The sequence below is a fragment of the Pan paniscus genome, chromosome 13, assembly GCF_029289425.2.
Source record: "Pan paniscus chromosome 13, NHGRI_mPanPan1-v2.0_pri, whole genome shotgun sequence".
NCBI classification, from domain to species: Eukaryota; Metazoa; Chordata; class Mammalia; order Primates; family Hominidae; genus Pan; species Pan paniscus.
Window position 1 is genome coordinate 44,575,546 of NC_073262.2, and position 14,666 is coordinate 44,590,211.

At 44.9% G+C, this 14,666-nt stretch overlaps 1 protein-coding gene across 6 annotated transcripts in view; it reads left to right on the plus strand.

The window, feature by feature from the left end:
• FAM168B (family with sequence similarity 168 member B) overlaps nt 1-14,666 on the plus strand; it is a 46,600-nt gene that overhangs the window by 24,090 nt on the left and 7,844 nt on the right. The gene's annotated exons all lie outside the window — the stretch shown is intronic.

Sequence of the window (14,666 nt, forward strand, 5' to 3'; positions counted from 1 at the left end):
TTTAACTTTGTGAGAAACTGCCAAACTGTCTTCCAAAGTGGTGGTACCATTTTACATTCCTACCAGCAGTGTTTGTGAGTTGTCGTTCCTCCACATCCTTAACAACACTTGGTGTGGTCAGTCTTTTTAATTCTAGCCATTCTAGTGAATGTGTAGCAGTATCTTTTCATGTGCGTATTTGCCTTCTGTATGTCTTTGGTGAAGAATGTGCTTTTACTGTATGTCAGTTATTGTTTTCTTATCATTGAGTTTTGAGAGTTCTTATCAGATATATGCGTGTTTTCTCCCAGTCTGTGGCTTTTTCATTCTTTTAACAGCGTCTTTTAAAGAGCAGGGGTTTTAAAAGTTTAGGCTGGGCGCAGTGGCTCACGTCTGTAATCCCAGCAATTTGGGAGGCTGAGGCAGGTGGATCATGAGGTCAGGAGTTCGAGACCAGCCTGGCCAACGTGGTGAAACCCCGTCTCTACTAAAAATACAAAAATTAGCTGGGCTTGAGGCGCACTCCGGTAATCCCGCCTACTAGGGAGGCTGAGGCAGGAGAATCACTTGAACCCAGGAGACAGAGGTTGCAGTGAGCCGAGATCATGCCATAGCATTCCAGCCTGGGCGACAGGGTGAGACTCCGTCTCAACCAAAAAAAAAAAGTTAGATGAGGGTTAGTCGTTTTATGGATCATGCTTTTGGTACCATACTTAATAAACCTGTGTAACTTGGCTGGGCGCAGTGGCTCACGCCTGTCGTCCCAGCACTTTGGGAGGCCGGGGCGGGTGGATCATGAGGTCAGGAGATCGAGACCATCCTGGCTAACGCGGTGAAACCCCCTCTCTACTAAAAATACAAAAAATTAGCTGGTCATGGTGGCGGGCTCCTGTAGTCCCAGCTACTCCAGAGGCTGAGGCAGGAGAATGGCCAGAACCCGGAAGGCGGAGCTTGCAGTGAGCCGAGATTGTGCCACTGCACTCCAGCCTGAGCGACAGAGCGGGACTCCGTCCCCAAAAAAAAAACAAAAGAGAAAGAAACCTGTGTAACCTAACTTCACAAAGATTTTCTTCTTTTTTCTTGTAGAAGTTTTACACTTGTAGGTTTTACATTTATGTCTGTGACCCATTTGCAGTTAATTTTTGTGTATGATGGTAGGAATGGATTGAAGTTTATATCTTTGGCATACGTATCAATGTGGCATGTGATGATCATGCCGTAGACCACCATAACGTAAGTTACTCTTCTAGGATTTTCAGAGGTAGCCCACTTTTACTCATTTCTTCATGGAGCACAAATCAGTGTGAAAATGTACTTAAAACTTTCAACTTTTTTATTTTACAAGAAGAACCTTGAGTTAATTTCAGGCTGAGAGCTGTTCTTGCCAAAAATGTGCAGCACTGCCTAGCAGAGGCAGGGTGGAGGCTGAGTGCTGCTGACACCTTCCCCCCTTGGGTGCCTGTGGGGGCCACCCTGTGGAACATGGGCCACCCATCTCATTATTATTTTGAGACAAGGTCTTGCTCTGTCGCCCAGGCTGCAGTGCAGTGGTGCAATCACGCCTCACTGCAGCCTCAACTTTTCAGGCTCAAGCAATGCTCCCACCTCAGCCTCCCGAGTAGCTGGGATTACAGGTGCACACCACCACACCCGGCTAATTTTTCTATTTTTTTGTAGAGATGGGTTTCACTATGTTGTCTAGGCTGGTCGCAAACTCCTGGGCTTAAGTGATCCTCCTGCCTCAGCCTTCCAAAGTGCTGGGATTATAGCCGTGAGCTACCATGCCCATCTTGTCACCCATCTTCTCGAACATCTCTCCTTTCTCATAGGGAGGTAAGGCCTGTGTTGTCCCTTTTCCAAGACTGCTCTCAAATTGTTCCTGTAATCCAGAAGCTGGGACAGGCAGGTAGCAACTGCAGCTGCCCAAATGGCCTGCCTTGTTTAGAGGGGCATCTGCTGACGGGTGCCAGGCAGTTGTTAGGTGCCAGACTGCTGGCTCACCAGTGCCAGATCTTCTGGTCTTGTAGGAGAAGTTGTGAAATTGGTGAATGAAAAATATAAGGCAGCCGGGCACGGTGGTTTTCATGCCTGTAATCCTAGCACTTTGGGATGCCAAGGTGGGCAGATCACTTGAGGCCAGGAATTCAAGACCAGCCTGGCCAATACAGTGAGACCCCATCTCTACTAAAAATACAAAAATGAGCCGAGTGTGGTGGCACACACTTGTAGTCCCAGCTGTTCAGGAGGCAGAGGCAGGAGAATCACTTGAACCTGGGAGGCAGAGGTTGCAGTGAGCCAAAATCGCACCACTGCACTGCAGCCTGGGTGACAGAGCGAGACTCTGTCTCAAAAAAAGAAAAAAGAAAAAGTCTTTCTGATGTCCCACAAGTGCTGTTGTCCATCTAACCTGAGTCTGGACCACAGCTGTGTGCCCATCTTTTTCTGGTATCCTCTCTGTTTTCATGTCTTGGGTGTTTGTTTTTAAGAGACGGGGGTCTTGTGATTTCACCCAGGGTGAAGTCCAGTGGTACAGTTACAGCCTTTTTCTGCTGAGTTCAAGGGATTTTCCCAACGCAGCCTCCCAAAGCGTTGGGATTACAGGCATAAACCACCACACCCAGCTTCATGTTTTGAATTTTTTAACTCCCTTTTCAGTGAGCCTTTCCCTTTTTCTGATGAGCAAGCCAAAATTATCAGTATAAAAAATTTAAAAGAGAAGTTTTTCTCCCTTCCTGCTGCTTTTTCTCTGTCTCTCTCTGAAGGTGTGTGGAGGTGGGTGTGTATGTGTGTGTGTGAGAGTGTGATAGGATCTCACTTTGTTGCCTAGGCTGGAGTGCAGTGGCATGAACTTGGCTCACTGCCAAGCAATCCTGCCTCAGCTTCCCAAGTACCTGGAACCTTAGGCACAAGTCACCACACCTAGATTATTTTTAAAAAATTTTTGTAGAGATGGGGTCTCACTGTATTGCCCAAGCTGGTTTCAAATTCCTGAGCACAAGCAATCCTCTCATCTTGACCTCTCAAAGTGTTGGGATTACAGGAGTGAGCCACTACACCCGGCCCCTGCTGCTTTCTTGATCTTGCCGTTCAGTTTGCACCCAATGCTGACTTGTGGTTTCAACGCTGTATATGCGGAGTCTGACTTCCAGAGCACTTTTGTAATCCAACTGCCACGTATTTCTTAGCCCTCTTCCAATTGTGATATAAGAGGATTCTGAGACCCTTGTGATGAGATGTCTTTTGCTGAAGAATTCTATTTTTCAGAATCTGGGAATGGAGAAGGTGTCATGCATTTTATCCTCCTGAACAAGGCTGTGTATGCACACATCAAGAGTGGTGATATGGTTTGGCTGTGTCCCCACCCAAATCTCATCTTGAATTGTAGCTCCTGTAATCCCCACATGTCACTGGAGGGACCTGGTGGGAGGTAATTGAATCATGGGGGTGGATTTTTCCTGTGCTGTTCCCATGATAGTGAATAAGTCTCACGAGATCTGATGGTTTTATAAAGGGCAGTTCCCCTGCACACGTTTGCTCTTCCTTTACCTTCCACCATGATTGTGAGGCCTCCCCAGCCATGTGTAACTGTGAGTCCATTAAACCTCTTTCCTTTATAAATTACCCAGTCTCGGGTATTTCTTTATTAGTAGTATGAGAATGAACTAATAAAACTGGGCTGTCCATTTTTGGAATCAGAGCTTTGAATTGTGGAGTTAGCTAGATGTGGATTATACTCCTGACTGTGTCACTCCCTGGGAAAGTTGTTTAACTTCACCCTTGGCATTGGAATAATGAATAAATAACTCCTTGATTTCTTATGGGAGGATTTCAGCCCCAAGCCTATGATCAGGCATAGATGTCAGCTGGGCCAGCACATTGAGGCCTCTGTTCTGGTCCTACTTAGAGTCACAAGTACCTGTAACTAATATTGGTAATGATGATCTGAAATTGTCAAAACAGTCTGTTCTTTGTAATAAGCTCTACACACAAGGTTGTTTAGATATTTATTACATTAGCACTTATTTTTAAAAGGTACAAATTTAGGCCGGGTGCAGTGGCTCATGCCTGTAATCCCAGCACTTTGGGAGGCCGAGGCGGACGGATCACGAGGTCAGGAGATCGAGACCATCCTGGCTAACACGGTGAAACCCCATCTCTACTAAAAATACAAAAAATTAGCCGGGTGTGGTGGTGGGCGCCTGTAGTCCCAGCTACTCGGGAGGTTGAGGCAGAAGAATGGCATGAACCTGGGAGGCGGAGCTTGCAGTGAGTGAGTCGAGATCGAGATCGCACCACTGCACTCCAGCCTGGGCGACAGAGCGAGACTCCACTCAGTCTCAAAAAAAAAAAAAAAAAGATACAAATGTTGCAAAGAGTGATGGAGTGATGAAATAGCTTCCATGGTCATTGGTGTGTATGGCTGGGTGGAGGGTAAATTGGAGAAACTTCTTTGGAGGGCAGTTTGGTAGTGTATGTTAGAGAGAAGCTTAAAAATGAACCCTTTCGACCCACTTCTAGGAATGTATTCTAAGGGCAATAATTGGATGTGCAAACATTTATGTACAGGTACACATGCATTTAATTACAAAGTGATGGTTTAATTAAACTGTTTATCACACAGTGTTTATCTGGTTTTAGTACTTGTTTATGGAGAATATTTAATGATAAGTGAAAATGGTTTACAGTAGAGCTTTCTTTTCTTTTCTTTTTTTTTTCTTTTTTTCTTTTTTTTTTGAGCTGGAGTCTCGCTCTGTTGCCCAGGCTGGAGTGCAGTAGTGCGATCTCAGCTCACTGCAAGCCTTGCCACCTGGGTTCAAGCAATTCTCCTGCCTCAGCCTCCTGAGAAGCTGGAATTACAGGCGCTCTCCACCACGCCGGCTAATTTTTGTATTGTTAGTAGAGACGGGGTTTCTCCATGTGTGTCAGGCTGGTCTTGAACTCCTGACCTCAGGTGATCCCGCCCACCTAAGCCTCCCAAAGTGCTCGGATTACAGACATGAGCCCCCCACGCCCGGCGTTTCTTTTCTTTTTGAACTCAGAATTGTAGCCATAAAATGAAACCCTTGGTTTGTTTAAAAATTAAACTTCATGCATGGCAGCCGAGGGGGAGAGAATAGCCTTTGGAATATTAATAGTCTGTGAGGTCTTGTGGAGCCTGTTTCTTTCCCTCTTAAAGGTTTACATTCATAGAGGTAAAAGATTGCAGTGCTCCAAAAGGCTTTTAAAAATGAACAATAGCAGTTGCCTGCTCCCTTGTGGGAGCCCCCACATTTCACTCCCCATGGGCAAACTCCAGCTCTTTAACTCTTTAAAGCTGCTTTTGCTCGTGCCTTCCGTGCTTCCACACGACATGTTTCTGCTGTTCCCTGCTTTTTTTTTTGTTTGTTTTTGTAAAGTGGCACTGCTTTACTGACTTCTCACTTTGCTGCCCCGACCTTCCTTCACAGTTCTATTATTGTGGCCGCATCAGCACTGTTCACAGCTGTGTCCTCTGTGCGGCGATCCTGTTGTCCTGTGCCCTGTTGCAGTTTCTTCTGCATCTACTTCGGTGTCCCTGGAATTAATACTGTACTTATCTGGTGTCTTTGATTAGGTTTCTGTGACCATAGCATTAATTAAACCTCCAGCTACCCCCGATGTGTTGAGATCTCTTCTTAGCAATTTCAGATACTTGTGTGTTGTTTTCCTGGTGATCTCTGAAGCCCTCCCTTCCTCTCTCTTATCTGGACTGGTTGTCCTCTGGGCCAGACCCTGGGGGGGTCACTGTTATCATCATCCCAGGGCTTGCTTTTGCCTTTCCCTTCTGCCTGAGTTCTTTTCTTTTTTCCTCGTTTACTCTGGTTTTGGCGGGGGATTTTCTTCAGTAACCACCTGGGAGAGTATGGAAAAGTCACAATTTTGAGATTTTCCATGTCTGAAAACATTTTATTCTGCACGCACACTTCGTTGATGGTTGTCTGGATACAGAATTCTAGAGAGCAGTTATTTCCCCCCAGAATATTCAGGTGTTTGCTTAATGGCTTTCCAGCTTCCACCACTGTTGCTGAGAATTGGGGTACCTTGTTGGTGCCTGATTGAGTGTAACCTTGGTTTTTCTTTGCTATTCTGTAGGATTTTTGCCTCCAGTGTTCAGAAATTTCATGGTGCTGTGTTTTGGCACAGATCTTCTCTCCTCACATGTACTTCAGGCTTCTGAATTTTTTAAATTTTCTAAATAAATGTCTTTTTTTACTCAAAAAATTATTATAAAAAAATCCGCGTGGTACACAGTACTTTTGAAAAAAAAATGACCTATTTAAATAAAAAGTTTCTGGTTCCCGAACAGTTGGCATTCTAAAATCAGTGACCCTGTGCATGTCCTCTTCCCTGAGGGCACAGCCAGGGTCACTCACAGGTCTGGTGAAGTGGAAGGAGGGAGCGTCTGTTGTCTGCGCCGCCTGGGTTGCATCGGTACAGATGGGCTTCCTGGGGAGGGAGAATCTGAAAAGCTGTTGTTTTGGAAAGACCTAGCACTGAATGAATTTGATATTTCAGGGAGGCAGTGTATATTTTTGGGTACGATGAGGTAATTGTGTGTATTTATTTAAAGTTTGTGAAGTTCCTGTTGAGTTACTATGGAAGGATATGGTGGACTTAGTGCTGAATGAAAAAAAAAAAGGTGGTAAGCACACACTAAGTCTATTTTTAATTAAAAAAATTTTTTTACTTAGTGTTTTAAATTTTTAAAATTATTATTATTAGTTTTTAGAGACAGGGTCTTGCTCAGTCGCCCAGGCTGGAGTGTGGTTGCACAATCATAGCTCACTGTAACCCAGAATTGCTGGGCTCAATGAGCGATCCTCCTGCCTTGGCCTCCTAAATCGCTGAGACTACAGGTACACCCCACCATGCCTTGCTAATTTTTATTTTGTAGAGACAAGGTCTCGCTATGCTGCTCAGGCCAGTCTCAGAACTCTTGGAATCAAGTTATCCTCCCATCTTGGCCTTCTAAAGTGTTGGGATTACAGGTGTGCACCATAGCTCTTGGCCCCACACTAAGTCTTAAATTGATAGAGAGACCTGTTTGCCTTACTTGAAATGCACTTGTCTTAAGTGCTGGCTAGAAAATGGTGTAATATTCATGCCTAAACCAAAGACCAAAAGTTTTCTGGTGAGCATTAGAACGTAGCCTCACAGTCATAAGAATAAACAGTAAGATAATATATATTAAAAACCGTTGTTCTGATTAGAAATAGTTGGTGACTTTTTTCAACATTTTATTGTAAAAAATTTCAGATGTCACAGAAAAGTTGCAGAAATTTCACAGTGATCACCTATATATGGACTGCTAAGATTCTACGATTAAACTTTTTAGCGTCAACTTTTACAAGTAACATTTTACTTGTATCACATACACATTACTCCATCCTTCAGTCCATCTTATTTTTTGATGGGTTTCATTTCAGAGTAAGTTGTGGGCCTCAGTATATCTTACCTCAATAACTTGAGCATGCACATCATTATTTGTTTAGTTCCTTTTTGGTTTTGTTTTTAAGTAAAATGTGCATGTGTGAAATGCCCAAGTTTAGCATCCCATGCATTGCATGCTGAGTTGCATATGCATGCTTCCTTCTTGGAGCAGTCGCTCCGTTTGCTTCAGCAACGCCTACATGTAAGGTAGGTGTCGTAAGACACCTTGGGTAGGCCGGACGCGGCGGCTCATACCTGTAATCCCAGCACTTTGGGAGGCCGAGGCGGGTGGATCACTTGAGATCAGGACTTCGAGACCAGCCTGGCCAACATAGGTGAATCCAGTCTCTACTAAAAATACAAAAATTAGCTGAGCATGGTGCTGCACGCTTGTAATCCCAGCTACTTGGGACGCTGAGGTAGAAGAATCGCTTGAACCCGTGAGGCAGAGGTTGCAGTGAGCTGAGATAGCACCGCTGCACTCCAACCTGGGCAACAGAGCGAGACTCCGTCTCAAAACAAAAACAAAAAAGACACCTTGGGTGATTGGATTGGGAAACCTAGGGCTAGCTGCAGGGATTTCTGCAGTGGGAGGCTTCCAGTAGAAGAAAAGGAAGACATCGTAGGTGGGCCCCTCGACTATGTATCCTAAGGAAATGAGGCATGAAAAAGGACTTCCCTTTTTTTCAGTGGCTGTGGTGGGCCAGATGAGCACTTGTGGCTGAGAGACTCCCTCTTTGGAGAGAGGTGTTCTCAGATTTTCCTCACTTTGGTTTTATACTCTGTATTAGAGGTTTGTTCGGGTTGGCAGCTTGCATCTTCTCTTCACTCTGAGCTCTTTCTGCAGTTTGAAGAGTGATAAAAAGGTCAAGGACTTTCTTATTAGCAATGTTGATGGATGTAGGTCGTGGGTTTATTGCTTGTTTTGACTTCTAACAGCTTTTCCTTTTTCTTCTCATTCTTTCTTTAGTGAATCATTTTATCAGATAGAACTGTAACTTCTTGTTGCACATTGGCTGTATATATTGAACATGTCCAGTGGTATGGTTTAACTTTTTTTCCAGCCTATGCCTAACTGCCAGGCCATCTTCCAGATCAGCATCTTTCAGACTGCTATAGAATCCTTCCTGCTGATGGCCTTTTTAAAGGCTTGGCAAAATTTTGTATTCATCTTCTTCTTCTTCTTTTTTTTTTTTCGAGACAGGGTCTCCCTCTGTCGCCCAGGCTGGAGTGCATTGCCGCAGTCTCTGCTCACTGTAACCTCCACCTCCCAGGTTCAACTGATTCTCCCACCTCAGCTTCCCAAGTGGCTGGGACTACAGTCGTGTGGCCACCAAGCCTGGCTAACTTTTGTATTTTTAGTAGCGATGGGGTTTCACCGTGTTGGCCAGGCTGGTTTCAAATTCCTGACCTCAGGTGATCCGCCTGCCTCAGCCTCCCAAAGTGCTGGGATTACAGGCATGAGCCACTGCGCCTGACTATAATTCATTTTTTAGGGGTGCGTTTGGGTGTGGTGATCCGTGGGCCCTTTAGCTAACTTCCTTGCTTGTTCTTTTACCTCATGCATGACTGTTGTTTCCATGGAGATTTTCTGGCTAGCGTACACGCTCTCAGTTGTGTGTCAGCATCTGAAAGTACTGTATACTTTTCACCTTGCTTATTTTTACCTTTTTTTTTTTTTTTTTAAATTTTGGAGGCGAGGTTTTGCCAGCTTGGCTAGGCTCGTCTCAACTCCTGGGCTCATGCGATCTGCCCACCTTGGCCTCCCAAAGTGCTGGGATGACAGGCGGGAGCCACCACACCCGGCCTTCCACCTTATTAAAAAAATTGGGCCAGGCGCAGTGGCTCATGCCTGTCATCCCAGCACTTTGGGAGGCCAAGGTGGGTGGATCACAAGGTCAGGAGATCAAGACCATCCTGGCTAACACGGTGAAACCCCGTCTCTACCAAAAAAAAAAAATTAGCCGGGTTTGGTGGTGGGCGCCTGTAGTCCCAGCTACTCAGGAGACTGAGGCAGGAGAATGGCGTGAACCCGGGAGGCGGAGTTTGCAGTGAGCTGAGATTGCGCCACTGCACTCCAGCCTAGGCAACTGAGCAAGACTCCGTCTCAAAAAAAAAAAAAATTACGTATACAGAAAAGTTGAGCGGACAATACAGTGGATGTCCATAGTACCCACCACTTAGATTCCCCAGTGATCTTTCCCCATATTTACCTTACGTAAGGATGAGTGTTGTGTGGTTTTTCTTTTATTCTTGTGGAATCAATTCAGAATCCTTTGTGTCTTGTCCAGTGGACTTGAGTGTAGCCCTCCCTAACATGAGTGAGGTGTGCTTTTGCATGTCCACACTTAGAAACAGCAGCTCTCTAATTTTAAAAGTAGCTCCTATTTACATTTGCCCAGTTACCCCCTAAGTTTAAAAAAACGTTTGGAATCAGAATAATGTACTCAGCATTACATAGTGAATTTTTTATAAAGTTGAATTTATGTCTCTTATCTCTTTCAATCTGTAACAGTCTTCCTTGTATTTTTTAATACTTTGACTTCAAAAGAGTGATTAGGAAACGTTTCAAATATTTACAGAAATACATGGGAACATAATTCCCACTCACACATTGCCTTGCTTTAGCACAAGTACATGGGAATATTCCTACTCAACGGCCGGGCGCGGTGGCTCACGCTTGTAATCCCAGCACTTTGGGAGGCCAAGGCAGGCGGATCACGAGGTTGGGAGTTCGACACCAGCCTGGCCAATATGGTGAAACCCCATCTCTACTAAAAATACAAAAATTAGCTGGGTGTGGTGGTGCATGCCTGTAGTCCCAGCTACTTGAGAGGCTGAGGCAGAAGAATCTCTTAAACCTGGGAGGTGGAGGTTGCAGTGAGCCAAGATCGTGTCAGCACTCCAGCCTGGGTGACAGAGCGAGACAGCGAGACTCCATCCAAAAAAAAAAAAATTCCTGCTCACACGTCACCTGGCTTAAGCACAAGTACATGGGAATATACTTCCCACCTACACATCACCTGGCTTTAGCAGTTACCACCTTATGGCTGATCTTTTTCATCTGGGCCCCTGCCACTTTCCTCTATATTATTTTGAAGCAAATCTCAGACATTATATTCATCAGCTTTTTAAATATTATCTTTAAAAGATAAATTAGAACTGTGTCATTGTCACGCCTAAAAAATTTTTTTTATCACTACTGAGATTGTAATCAGTGTTCATATTTCCAGTTATCTGTCATGAATGTTTTTAATTGTATGAAGAAAGGGAACCCTGTGGGTTTGTTCGTTCAAACTGTTGGAAGTTTGGAATGAGATTCCCAACTTTGAAGTCTAGCATCTGTTCTCAGGATGTGACACACAGAGGGTAGCTCTATGTTTTGACATTTTTATTAAAAAATATCATCTTGGTCAGATAAGAGTTTGGTGACTCCTGGGAGGATCTCTTTTCAGGCTAGTGGAAATATGAGGCAGAAAACTGGGATTAAGCCGTACAGTGGGGATCCCATTCGGCAGTGTCTCCTTTAGGTACAGCTGAAGGTACCCGCTGGTGTCTGGCTGCTGCATGGTGGTGGGAAATGAAAGAGGTGGTGTGGCTGGGGAGAAGGGAGCTATCCAAGATGACCCTTGACGTCCCTCATCCCCACAGTTTCTTTCATTTGAGACATCCTTGCCCCACCTGCCCCTCTCTGAGCTGACTCCTCATTGCTTGCCAAGACTGCATAAAATGCTGCTATGTTGGTGGTTTGTTTTCCTGTGATTTTTTTTTCCCCTGAAGCCAAGCACCTTATGGAGAGGGCTGGATCTGTCCTGATCATCTCCGCTGTGACAGGGCATGGCCCCATGTTGATGGTGAATAGCCTCTCTGTGTTGGTATAATGCCCCAGTCACCATTGACTAGTCACATGTGTGCCCGCCACACACCATGCTTCCTTTTTGCATTTCTTCCCTGAGTTAGCTAGTCACTTAGGGGGAATTGGACTGTCCCGGGTCTCCTGGGAGTATCAGTACATGGCCGGACACACTACCTTTTCCTTTATAATTCTTTGATGGCATTCACACTACCTTTTTCTTTATAATTGAAGAAAATGTTATACAACCTCGTTGTGGCGTAATTGGCATACAACTAAGTGTACAGATTTAAAGCTTCAGTTTGATGAGTTTTAACCTGTGTACACCTGTGAAGCTTTCCTTTTCACTTTCCTTTTTTAGCCTTCTTAAAGACGAGATGAGCAGCCGGAGAAGGAAACTCTGTAACTGCTCTTGTCTTGAAACTTGCTTTTCCAAATCCTAATGGAAAATCTGCGTATTCTGCTTTCCTTTGGCCAAGCACCAGTATTTAAAAGTTGTTGTATTCAAATTTTGGCAGTGTTTCTATTTACGGTTAACATAGCGGTGAGTGAATTTCAAAATATAGGGAGCCCTGGTGGAATCTTTTCTTTCTTCAAATGGAAACTAGCTGAGGTTGGGAGTTGCTTGGTTTGGGTAGAAGGGTCAGGGCTCTGGATGCAGACAAATCTGGGTGTGAGCACCCGCTTTGCTGCGTAGGACAGGACCACCTGTTGTTTGGTCTGCTGCAGATCTCAGCCACAGCACCTCCCACCGTGAGACCATGAAAGGGCATGCAGGGGAGTATGAGAAGGCTGATGTTGAAGCCTTCGTGTTGCTTAATTGATACAGTGTGCAGTATTTAGGTGAAAAAGCCCAGACTTCACCACTGTGCAATATATCCATGTCACAGAATTGCACTGGCACCCCAAACAAAAGGCCCCAGACTAGTGAATTTCCCAGGGGGCCAATCATTCTCTTTCCCTTTCAAATTAAAACAAAATATATGGACCAGGCACATATATATACAGGCTCACACCTGTAATCCTACTACTTTGGGAGGCTGAGGCAGGAGGATCATTTGAGGCCAGGAGTTCCAGACTATCCTGGCCAACATGGCAAAATCCTGTCTATACTAAAAATTACAAAAATTAGCTGGATGTGGTGGCACATGCCTGCAATCCCAGCTACTCGGGTGGCTGGGGCATGAGAATTGCTTGAACCCAGGAGGCGGAGGCTGCAGTGAGCTGAGATTGCACCACTACACTCCAGCCTAGGGAATAGAGCAAGACTCCATCTCAAAAATAAAAAATAAAAAAAAAATACACACACGTACATATTGCTAACAGCCCAGTTGTGTAAAATTTTTTAAAAATTAACTTTAATTATTATTACTATTTTTCTGAGACAGCGTCTTACTTTGTCGCCCAGGCAGAATGCAGAGGCATAATTACAGCTCACTGCAGCGTTGACCTCCGGCTCAGGTGATCCAAAATTCTTTATACTCAGCTTATTTTTTCAAACTTGAGGTATAATTTATGCACAAAACACCCACATATTAAGTGCTCAACTGGGTGGGTTTTGACAGTTGTACATGCCCATGGAACCACCACTCCAAATAAAACATGGAATACTTTGATCATCCCAGAAGGCTTTCTTCGCCCTCTCCCCTCTGATTTCCATCACCGTAGGTAAATTTTTTTGTTGTTAGGGAATAAACGGGATCATTGCTCTATGTGCTGTTCTGTTTCCAGCTTCTTTGGAAAGCTCAGCATGTTGTGAGATTCATCCATGTTTTTTCCTTTTGATTGCTGAGTAATGTTTATAGAGACATATCATGATTTATCCTTTCTCCAGTTGATGAAGATTTGGATTATTTCCCGTTTTTGGCTACTAGGAATAAGATTGAACACTTTTTACAAGTCTTTTGTGGACCTGTGTTTTCATTTTTCTAGGGGAAGTTTTGGGAGTGGATTGCTGGATGTTGCGGGATGTGTGTCTGGCTTGCAAAGTTGCACTGTCTGACACGGACAGTGTGTGAGTGCTCCACCCCTCCTGCTCTCACCCATGGGAATGTGAGATGCCATAAGCACTTGTATGGAGGTCTGATTTACATATTATAAGTTAATCCTTCTCAGTGTACAGTTTGGTATGTTTGGACAGTCATACACAGCTGTATGACCGTCACCACATTTGAGTGAATGCACTCTTTGGAAAGGTTCTCGCATGCCCCTCTGGCCCCTGGCACCATTGCTGGGGTTTTGATGACTCTGGATTAGGTTGGTCTTTCCTAGAGCTTCTGTCAGTACATGCATCCAGCATGTGTCCTTGTATCTGGCTTCTTTGACATGGTGTGGCTTTGCGATTCATTCATGTGCTTGTATGGATCAGCAGTTTGTCCCTTTGGCTTGCTCAGTAGGATTTGTATGGATGCACCACAGTGTGTTTACCCATTTGTCTCCTGGTGGGCATTTGGGCCATTGCCAGCTTTTGATCATTGTGAATATAGCTGCTGTGAACATAGCTGTCCAGAGACCCTCTCCCTCCCCTGAGACCAAACCCCTCTTCTCTGTTGGGGTCAGGAAGGGACACCTAACTGCTTATTCAGCAAACTCAACCACTCTACTAGATGGGGCCTCTTTATCTGCTTCTGGAGGCGGGTTGGTGGCCAGCAGTTTGCAGGGCTTTGGGGAACGGCTCTCTTGGTGCCAGCTGCTCCTCGCTGCTGGCTGAGTGCCTTCTTCTCGAGTCTGCTCAATCATCCTCCACTTCAGCTTGCCAGGCTTCAACATGCTGTCTTCTCTTCCATTCTTGGTGAGTTTTATGTCTTTTTTCTCTTAATCTGCTTTATTGTCATTTTCATGTCATTTTGTGTGGGGACAAAAGCAAGTATGTGTGTTCAGCTTTCTCCCTTAACCCAGAGGGCTTTTTACCATGGAGTGCTTAGCCAGTCCTGGTGTTGGGCAAGTTTCTCCTGTTTTTGCTGTAACAAACAACACTATGATGAGCGTGCTTGCAGTTAAGTCTCTGTGTGTGTATAGATCCATGTGTATTGCTTTAAGACAGACTTCTAGAAGTGGAATTGTGGGGTTAAAAGGCATATATACTTTAGATGCCAAGTTTAGCCCCAGGAATGCCATACCAATTTAAATTCCAGCAGGACAAGACAGTTTTTATTTCCTGTCCTTGTGTGAGCATTCCATCTGTAGAACGTTCTCTTTTGGTATTTTTTCCTCCTCCCCAACACCCTGCCACCACACACACGTGCATGCACACACGCACACAAAGTAAGAATGAAGTCGGATCTTAGTGGAGGAGAGTGGGGGCGGCAGTGGCAGCAGGTCTGGCGAGTTGCGTGGGGCTGACACGCAGCTTAGCTCCTCCCTGCATGTGTCCTCTCCCTGTGCC